Source organism: Equus przewalskii, chromosome 11, assembly GCF_037783145.1.
Source record: "Equus przewalskii isolate Varuska chromosome 11, EquPr2, whole genome shotgun sequence".
Classification (NCBI taxonomy): Eukaryota; Metazoa; Chordata; class Mammalia; order Perissodactyla; family Equidae; genus Equus; species Equus przewalskii.
The window spans coordinates 33689814-33700010 of record NC_091841.1 but is presented as its reverse complement, the minus strand read 5'-3'; the positions used below and the strand labels follow the sequence as shown (position 1 = coordinate 33700010).

At 50.1% G+C, this 10197-nt stretch overlaps 1 long non-coding RNA gene across 1 annotated transcript; it reads left to right on the top strand.

Moving 5' to 3' along the window:
- Positions 1-4070: 4070 nt before the first annotated feature.
- On the top strand, positions 4071-9932 carry LOC103563252 (uncharacterized). The gene is made up of 3 exons (XR_011524016.1): positions 4071-8207; positions 9075-9292; positions 9515-9932. It is a non-coding gene; the product is annotated as an uncharacterized lncRNA (long non-coding RNA).
- The last annotated feature ends 265 nt before the right edge of the window (positions 9933-10197 follow it).

The window sequence follows — 10197 nt, the reverse complement described above, 5'->3', positions numbered from 1 at the left end:
TAAAATGGAAAATTCACTAGAGGTGCTCAACAGCAGATTTGAGCCAACAGGAGAAAAATCAGAAACTTTGAGATAGATCAACAGAGATTTTTCAATCTGAAGAACAGAAATTTTTTAAAAACAAAAGAATAAAACTGAAAAGATCCCCCAGAGACCTTTGAGAAGCCGTGGACTCATGACTTTTCATTCTTTGGATCATAATCCATCAGTGTCATCATTATCTGGCCACTTGGCTCCCCTTCAGTTACTCTCGTGTTCCTTTGACGTCGCCCATCCTCCTTCAAGGACCTCCTCACTTTCTGCACCTCTGATGCTCCCACGCCCACCCTGAATCAACCACGTCTCCAAGGAGCCCTGGGTCCTTTATTGGCGAGTGGTATTTAGACACCAAGACCCAGGTGCTAGGTGTGTTCTTTGGGACGAGGGCGTCATTGTTCCTAAGCCCTGTCAGTGGATGGAGTTAGAAAATGTAGGTGTGTAAACTAGTCCACACGCCTGCATTTTACATCTATCTATCTGCACACAGGTGAAAACCACGAGTTCACGCTGATGCCTCTTACTCCAGTTCGGCCCCAGAAGGTCCATTCTTGCCTTCCCCTTTCGGTATTGCTCCAAGAGCAAGAAGCCTGTCTCTCATCGTCTTTGACCTTAGAGAATCCAGTCAAAATACCGTTTTCCACTTTACTGAAGTTACTTCTCTTCCGTGTGGCAGCCTTATTCCTTTCCAATACAGTAGGCTGCCTCCGTTTGGTTTGTATTACATTTGAGGCGGTACCCCATCTTGATTAGTGTCGTTTGTTTATTCTGAGGGGGTAGAAAGAGGATGTGAACTACTGCTATGGTCTTTAAGCGTCAGAGCTCTACAAAAAGGCATCCTCAGAAGATCCGCTCCCTCCACACCCCTGCCAGCCCGTTCCCACTGTCCTCCCGTCACCCCTTCCCTACCCATCCCTTAGATGACTCGTCTCTTCACTCTCTGGTTTCCCCTTCCTGTGGTTCTTGTGCACACACGAGCAAGCACACGTGCAGTCTCCCATGTTGCCTTCTTTCTCACATGAAGGGAAGCATACGACAGATACTCTTGTACTTGCTCTTCTCGCTTAGTAAGTCCTGAAAATCCCTCTGTATTGGTCCATTGAGATCTTCTGCATTCTTTTCCCCCCTCCCTGATACCTCACGTTGCAGATTCACCCTCGTTTAGTCAACTGCTCTCCTATCTAGGAGCACTTAGGTTGTCTCCAATATTTTGCAGTCACAACAATATTTCAGTGAATAACCTTGTGCGTGTGTATTTTCCCCTGGAGTTGCATCTTCAGGGTAGATTCCTAGAAATGGGATTCTTGGTCAAAAGGCAAGTGCATATGTAGCTTTGCTGGGAAGGACCAAATTCCCTGCAGAAGGGTTGAACCCATTTGCATCCGTCTGCAATGGACAGTGTTGCTGGTTTCCCCACAGCTTCACCGACACTGGGTATCGTCACGCTCTGACATTCTCACCAGTTGGATAGGTGGGAAGCGGGATCTCAATGCTATTTCAATTTGCGTTTCCCCAATGATATGTGACTCCAAATATTTTTTACTTGTTTGGGGCCATTTGTACATCCTTCTTCGTGAATTGTTCACATCTTTCCCCCCTTTTCTATAGCATTTTGCCTCATCATCCCTCAGCCTTAAGAGTTCTTTCCGTATTGGGATGTCAGACCATCGTTGCTGGTGTATTTTGTTTCCATCCAGTGAGTCAGCTGTCTCTTAACTTTGCGGACGTTTCTGCCTTGCATTAAATTTTCTTTTTATGTAGTCAAATTTTGTTGCCTCTGGATTTTGACTCCTGTTAGAGAGCCTTTCCTTACACGGAGATTTAAGAGGATCTCGCCGTGTTTTCTTCCCGTGTTTGTATGGCTTTGTTTTTTCACATTTTGATCCCTGACCCATTTGAAGTCTATTCTTAAGCACGGTGTGAGATATGGATCTCATTTCATCTTTCTCCAAAGGCTGCTCGCTTCACCCAACACCATTTATTGACAGTTCCGTCTTTGCCCCATGACTTGTGATGCCACCTTTGTTGCAGACAGACTTTCCACAGGCTCAGCCCTTTCCTTGGTCTGCGTCCCCTCCACACGGCACCACGCGGCTCCAAAGGGCCACGGACGCTTTAGGACGTCTCACGACCCCGGGTCTGCCTCCTCACGGTCGTTGCTGTTCCGTGGGTTCCTGGCTCTCCCTACACGTTTGCTTTTCCATAAGAACTTTACCAGCAACTCGTCTAACTCCACAAAACAGGGTCTTGGCATCTTGATTGGGGTTACATTGAATTTATAAATTAACTTAGGAGAAGTGACCCCTGTAGAAGGTTGGTCACTCTGTCCAAGGAGGGCTGTCTTTCCACTTGTTCATGCCTCTTTGTGCACCTTCCTGGAGCCTTTTAAAGTTTTCCCCACAGAGGTTTCAACGCGGTATTTCTCAAAACAGTGGCCTGCCATCATCGCCAGCGTTTCCTTCTAAGCTGCTGATGCCAGTTCTGCAAGTTCTGACGCTAGTGCTCAAAACAAAGCTTACTGGAAAGTGTTGAGCAGGGTGTCAGACAACAGTCGGGACTCATGTTCTTTCCCCAGATGGTCCTTAAATGGCTTTCTGTGTGACACGTGTGGAGGGGCTGCGGTTGTCCAGCCAGACTCAGGAGGAACCACCAAGTTTTCCCCAGCACAGGTGGTGAGCGCAAGTCCACGTGTCACAACTGCCACCAGGGTGACTGTGATTATAAGACAGCACCCGCTGTGACACTCGCCCCGACTTCGGGGATGTGAAAAGGTGAAAAACAGCATGCCCAGGAATTCACAAAACGCATCACGAGCAGACGCCCACTGGGAACGGCATCGGGGAAGCTCACGGCGTCAGCAGAACACGGAGAAAATCCCAGGCCGTCTCAGCAGAGGCTGAGGAAGCTTTTGACAAAGTCCAACGTTCACTCACAGGTTAAAAATAACTAGCCAACCAGGAGTAGAAGGAGACTCCTTAACCGGAGGGACTGGTGCGTCATGGAGAGCTACCCCTGAGGTTGGGCACCTGCTGGCGTGCCTGTGTCCAGCACTGGGGTCCTAACCAGCGCTGCGAGAAAGAGAAGTGAAAGGAAAAGACAAAAGGATGTCCTGACGCTTGAGATAATGGGGTTCATAGAAAATCCAAAAAAGCTAGTGTGGTGGGTTGAATCATGTCCCCCGAAATTCATATGTTGGAGTCCTGACCCCCAGCACCTCGGAAAGCGGCTGTGTTTGGAGATGGGGTCTTTACAAAGGTGATTAAGGCAAAATGAGGCCATGAGGGTGGGCCCTGATCCAGTGTAACTGGGTCCTTACAAGAAGAGGAGATCAGGACACAGACACGCACAGAGGGGCGACCCCATGAGGACACAGGGAGAGGATGGCGTCAACACGCCAAGGAGAGAGGCCTCAGGGGGAACCAGGCCTGTGACACCTGGATCTCGGACGTCCAGCCTCCGAGACCAGGAGACAGTACCTTTCTGTTGTTTACGCCACCTTGTCTGTGGTACTTTGTTACGGCTGCCCTGGCAAAATATACAAATACAATATCAATACACTAATCAATACAAAATCAGTATACGGAATAGAGAGTTTCTATCTGGGGTGATGAAAACTTTGTGGAGACAGATGGTGGTGATGGCTGCACGACAATGCGAATGTACTTAATGCTGCAGAACTGTGTACTTAAAAATGGTTAAAATGGTAACTTTTATGTTATGTATATTTTACACAGTAAAAAAAATCAATATACAGAAGTCAATTGTTTACATGCCAGCACTAAACCATTGGAAATGGAATTTGGAAGCTGATATTTACAATAGCATCAAAAATATCAAATAACTATGAATCTAACAGAAGACGTGTGACACCGCTATGGTGGAAACTACGACATTTTGAGGGAATTTAAAGATTATCACTAAAAACGGAGAAATACACCATATTTATGGGTCTCAAGACTCAGTATTGTTAGGATGTCAGTTCCCTCTGAGTTTGCCACCCGTGTCTCATTCCAGATTCTAACGGAACGCTTCTAATGTGTAACCAGCAAACAGTACAGCTGCTGTGGTTTCCAGCTCCGTGAGATCAAGGAAGACCTTCTGAGCTCCTGGCCCACTGAGATTTCACCTCCCAGCTCTCTCTGCGTTGAGTCGTATCACAGACTTCCTGGCGTCGAACGCCCTCTCATGCAACGCCGAGATCAGCCTTGCTTCCGACTACGGCCAGTGACTATTTTAAGCTCTCGCTGGATTCTGTTTGCTGGTGTTTTATTTATACAAGCACAAGCCATCGCCATCTACTCCACACGTCCGTGGACCACGTAACTGTAAACAATGAAACAGCGCTTGACTCTGGAGGGGAGGCAGCATCTGTGCTGTTTGTCGTGTTTGTGTGACGAAAATAGACTGTGAAATGGAAATGGATAGGCATTTGCATACATTCTCACGTGCCGCTGTCCTGCAGCTTCTCTGTTACATTCTTTTCTCCTGTGTGTGTGTTACTGGATGTGTCTGTGTGTGTGCGATTGTGCATGTCTGCATATTTGTCTTTGTGTGTCTGTATGTATCACTGAGTGTGTGTGATTGAGAGTGTGTGAGCCTGTGATTCTGTGTTCCTGGGTGTGTGATTGTGTGCGTGTGTCTGTGTGTCTAACTGGCTGTGCGACTGTGTGTGAACGCGTGTGGCTGTGGTGGGAGGCTCATGTGTGTGGGACTGTGGTCCCAGGCCTGTGAGATCTCTCCGTATTTCGTGTTGAAAGTGCCGGTCTAAGGGAGGCATGGTGTCTTCCTCGGAGATGCTTGGGGCCCGCTCTGTGGGTCTCCCCGCTGTGGTTGGTGGGGGTCCAGCCACCAATTCACATCTTCCTGGTCACTGTTCTGCTTTTCCGCCTCTTGTGGGTCCCGTTGGAAAGTCAGTGTCCTGAGGGCAGGGGTCCTCGTCTGTCTGTCTCCAGCTGGAACGCCAGCACGACCGCACAGTCTGGCCAGCAGGAGGCGCCCAAAACCCCTGGGAATGAACGTGTCAATGCCTGAGTCCATTTTATCCCAGTTTGACTTAGAAAACGATCAGTTTCATCAAGATTTTCAAATTTACGGGTGTGAATTGCTCATAAAGTTCTCTTTTAATTTCTAAAGTCTCTTTGGTGTCTGTCGTCTTTTTCCTTTTTGTTTCTTCTATTTAATCAGATTCATTTTTTTCAAAGTCCGACGCTGGGTTTTATCGAGCAGTCTACTTTTTAATTCTCTCTTTTCTTAACTTCCGTTTGCCTTTCGTAATACCTTTCCCTGACTGGATCTTCGGTTTCCCATTCCAGCCGGGCGCAGTTTTCATCCATCCTCCGACCCTCTGATAGAAGCCTGGAGGTTTCGCTGTGGGGACTCAGGACGCGCTCATTTCCAGCAGCTCATAACCTAAGTTTTCATTTCTACCCAGAAAGTTGTTTAGAAAGGCATCTGTGAGCTTCCAGGGAACCTATCTCAGCATGTTGCTGTGTGGCCCCTGGAGGGCGTGCGCACTCTGCACCAGGGGAGCCCAGGGGACTCCGTGTGGCCCCAGTGAGGCTTCGGGCTGCCGCGGTCCCCAGAGCGTCTGAGAAGATGGGACTCCCTACATTTCTCCTCTTTCACAGCGATCCGCCCGCCCGGACTAACTCGTCGACTAGGTAACTCAATCTCTGGACCTTGTTGTCTATTTTTCTTCCCCTTTGTGGGTTTCTGAGAGACATGTCGACGGAGGTTTCTCATGCAGTGGTGGGGCTGCTGAAGGTCTGAAGGTCGCTCTCTGCCTCTGGGAGCTCAGCACGAAGCTGCAAGATTCACAGCCGTCCCATCTTGTTGGAAGATCGTGCCTCCAGTCAGGATGAAATAGCTGTTCGGCCTCCATCCTATCGGAACTGACGTTGATTTGCTCGCGTTTACGATGGCTCAGCCGCTCCCTCTGTCTGCGTGGCTGCTGGATCGCCGTCCTTGTCCGTGGGTAAACGGTTCCTCCTCGCTGTGTTTCCCGCTGCGTCTGTTCTAACGCGTGTTGTCTGTCGATCCGTCTCCGGCACCCTCTGATCTGGACGGTTCCTGGGAGGAGTTTCCGCCTTCGCTCTTCGCTGTGATCCTCGACAGCTCTGCGCTCGCTCTCGCGCTCGCTCTGTCTCCTCTCGTCTCCTGTTTACTGAGGTTTTCCTTGTTACTTCCCCACCCTCCTCAGCCTTTCATTGTATCGACTGAGCTTTCTTTGTTCCATTTTCTGTCTTGGCCATGGTTTGGAAAACTTCCGTCTCCCAGCGGCTTCCCTTCAGTCTTAACACATGAGTTGGAAGATGTTTTTCCGTCAATACCTGCAGTTGGTCTCCTGCTGGGGGTTACAGAGGAGCCGTCCGTCTGCCAGGAGCATTGTCTCCCCACTGACATGGTCCAGGAGGGTCAGAGTGTGGCTGTGGCAACACACCGACTTTCGGTCCGTTTTTTATGGCTTTGGATTCCCTTATGCACCTGGGGTGGGCGCCCCGCGCCCTCTTGTAGGTGTCCTCAGCCAGGATCTCTGCTCTCCTCAGAAACAAGAGGAGAAGCCCCTCTTTTGCTGGGTTTGAAATGTCCGCACAAAACCCACATGTACACATGTGTGTGCACATACACACACACACCAGCCCACCACACCCACACACATGCACATAGATACACTATACGTCTATGTGCACAGCTACATGTCCACACCACATACCTAAACGTCCCTGCACACACTCACACCAGTGCACACACACACACACACACTCACACACGTGCATAGGCATGCACACACATGTGCACACACACTATCACACCAGCCCCACAGTCACAGGGTTTGGCCCCTTTTGCTCCTGCTGCATCCCCAATGCCAAGAGCAGGGGACGCCTGATGACATGGATGAATGACCGGTTGAGAGGAACAGAAACTACACTGGCGAGGAGCACAGAACGCGTGCACAGTGAGCAATCCTGTCCTTTCAGGAACTTTGTGTGAGTTTCCACAGCTGCTCAGCAGAGGGAACAATGTCCTGTCGGCTGCTGAGCAGCTGGTAACAGGCCGGCCTTCCAGATGGCCGTCCACTGCTGGCCCATCTGCCCCAGTGGGCTGCACGGCCAGTGGTCCCTGAGGGAGTCTCAGGGCTGGGGACAGCTCCAGCCACGTGGACAATCACCAGCCTGGGACACACTCTGAACACAGGGCCGAGGAACTGAAAGAGGGGGCTGCAGGGGGACCAGGGCAAGCGCAGGATGAGGACGGGTGCAGGAGAAGGGCAGGAGTCCCTCTGGGCCAGCCCTGGAGAACGGAGACCTGGGCACCGAACGAAAGATCTATAGGAGGGTCAATTGTAGCAAGTGAGGACAGAGACACGTGGGCACAGACCCCGGCAAGAGAACCCTGGAGGAGAGGGAGACACAGAGAGACAGAGACACAGAGAGAGACAGAGAGACAGAAAGGGAGACAGAGAGAGACAGAGAAAGAGAGACAGAGGGTAAGAGAGAGACAGAGAGACACAGGGTAAGACAGAGAGACAGAGAGTGGGAGACGAGGGGCCGCCTGGTAGGGGAGCCTGCAGAGCTGGACAGTGACACGGGAAGAGGGGACGGCTGTGGCGAGGAGGGGAAGTGGAGAACTCATCGAAACCTTGATTGCTCAAGAAACTTAACTGACTGGTGGCGGCTCCTCCTCGCCGGCCGGCTTTTGAAATGTGGCTTCTGTGTCTGCCTTGTCACCCACTCCACCTCCCTGCACAGAGCGTCATGTCCCCAGCGGGTCACTGGTTCCGGGTCGCGTCCTCCAAGGGAGACAATTCCTGGAGGGCAGTGGGGACCCGGTAGCCTAAGAGGAAGCATTTCAGAATCTCACCCCATCTTTCTTTTTAACAACATCTCTCAAATGAAGATGAAATGGAATAAAAACACGCTTGGATGGAGCAGCCCCCGTCGAGGGGGATGAAAGGAAACCTCCCTGTGGCCGGAAAAGAGGTGAGATGACCACAGGAGAAGGCAGAGCCCCAGGAAGCTCCTGGGGGTTTCGAGCGGGTTCTGCTCTGACTGGGCTCCCAGCTCAGGGAAGACAGAAATGCCCAAACCGAGACCAGGCACAGAGCTAGAGTGAGCCCAGGACGGCCTTTAACATAAAAAATGCAGAGAAATACAACTGTGCTGTTCCACAAGGTAAGCTCAGGATTTGCTGAATAATAATAATAATAATAATGATAGGGGCTGACCCCGTAGCCCAGTGGTTAAGTTCGCACACTTTGCTTCAGTGGCCCAGGCTTTCACCGGTTTGAATTCTGGGCGTGGACACGGCACCGCTCATCAGGCCATGTTGAGGGGGTATCCCACATGCCACAACTAGAAGGACCCACAACTAAAATATGCAGCTATGTACTGGGGGCTTTGGGGAGAAGAAGCAGAAAAACGAAAAGAGAAGACTGGCAAAGTTGGTAGCTCAGGTGCCAATCTTTAAAAAAAATAGTAATAATAATGCCACCCTCTCTGGAGCTCTGGGCGTGACACATGGAAGCTTTTGAGGAGCTGGCTTGCTGAGAGTGAGACTGAAGTTCTTAGTGAACCACCCCACTCACAGCCTGCACACAGCACAGCTCCATCTAGCTGGGACTTGCCTCGGGGAGCAGGGTCACAGGTGTTCTGGGTGGGACACTTGTTCTCCACCTTGCCCACTTCCATGGGGCTATCCTCCACTGGAGGATGGAACTTTCTGGAAGGATAGCTTCTCAATGTGATGACTACATATGGGGCACAATTTTTTTTTTTTTTTTTTTTTTTTTTTTTGCTGACGAAGATTTGCCCTGAGACAACATCCTTTGCCAATCTTCTTTTTTCCTTTTTCATTTGGGCTGCCACCACAGCATGGCCGCTAAGAGACGAGTGGTGTAGGTCTGTGCCTAGGATCTGAACCCAGACCACTGAGGCAGAGTGCACCAAACTTAACCACTAGGCCACCAGGGCACGCCCCAGACAGGGCACAATTTTATGTTTAATCTGCATTATGAACATTTTCTCTATCCCTCTCTAAAGGCTACACAGTCAAGAAAACAAGGAATCCAGGCCCGATGTGTCGCCTTGCCAATTTCCCTGGTGTGAACCCTCCCAGGGCCTCCTGTTGGCCCCTTCCAAGCTACCAACGTGGTGTCACTGACACAGAGTAGGGAGAGATGTGCAGACACAGGCTGCATCGCACAGTGGGTCTACCGCACACACCACAGACGGAGGCCACCTTCAGCACGTATGGAAAGGTAAGAGGTCGCCAAATAATTAGGAAGCAGTGAGTTCTGAGTATTTATCTCATGGAAATTAATAAAGGAACCTTAAATAGACTGGATGTGGAAGGCCTGACAGGGGAGCTCTCACCCCCATCACACATCCTCAGCTACACCAAACGGGAAGGGACAGATGCTTGCATCTCAGAGCAAAGTTCCACTACTTTGTTAGGGAAGGATGATTTCTCTCCCCACCAGGCAACAGCCCAGCCAATGAGAAACACTGCAGCTCAGCCAATGAGAAGTGCCACAGTCCAGCCACTGAGAAGTGCTGTAGCCCAGCCAATGAGAAACGCCACAGCTCAGCCAATGAGAAAGGCCACAGCTCAGCCAATGAGAAAGGCCACAGCTCAGCCAATGAGAAACAGCGCATCTCAGCCAATGAGAAGTGCTGCAGCCTAGCCAATGAGAAATGCCACAGCTCAGCCAATGAGAAGCCATTGCCACCCTGAACTGTTACTCTCCTCCAGTGGAGTTTCCTTTAGAACAGCTCCTCCATCTCCCCCTTTTTATCTATAAAAGCAGCGCTCTCCTTTTTTTCTGGATTTGCCTGTGGTTCACCATAGCATGCACATCCTGAATTGCAATTCTTTTGGCTATTCTCAAATAAACTCATTTCGAGGGTAAAATAACAGGCGAATTTGCTTTTTAAGTTGACAATTGCCTTTGTCTTTGTTTTACCATAATTTATTTAGTTGGGAGTTTAGTTGTACTAATTTGTAGATGGCTGTTTAACAGCGGTTTGCTAGTTCCTGGAAATTCAGCAGTCATTTCTATGAGACAGTGGGAGCGGCTCCTGCAGAGGCTGATTGGCACACTCGGCCCCTGCTGGTTCCACACTCCTCACAAGGGGAGACCCCAAATGGAGGAAGCATGTTCAT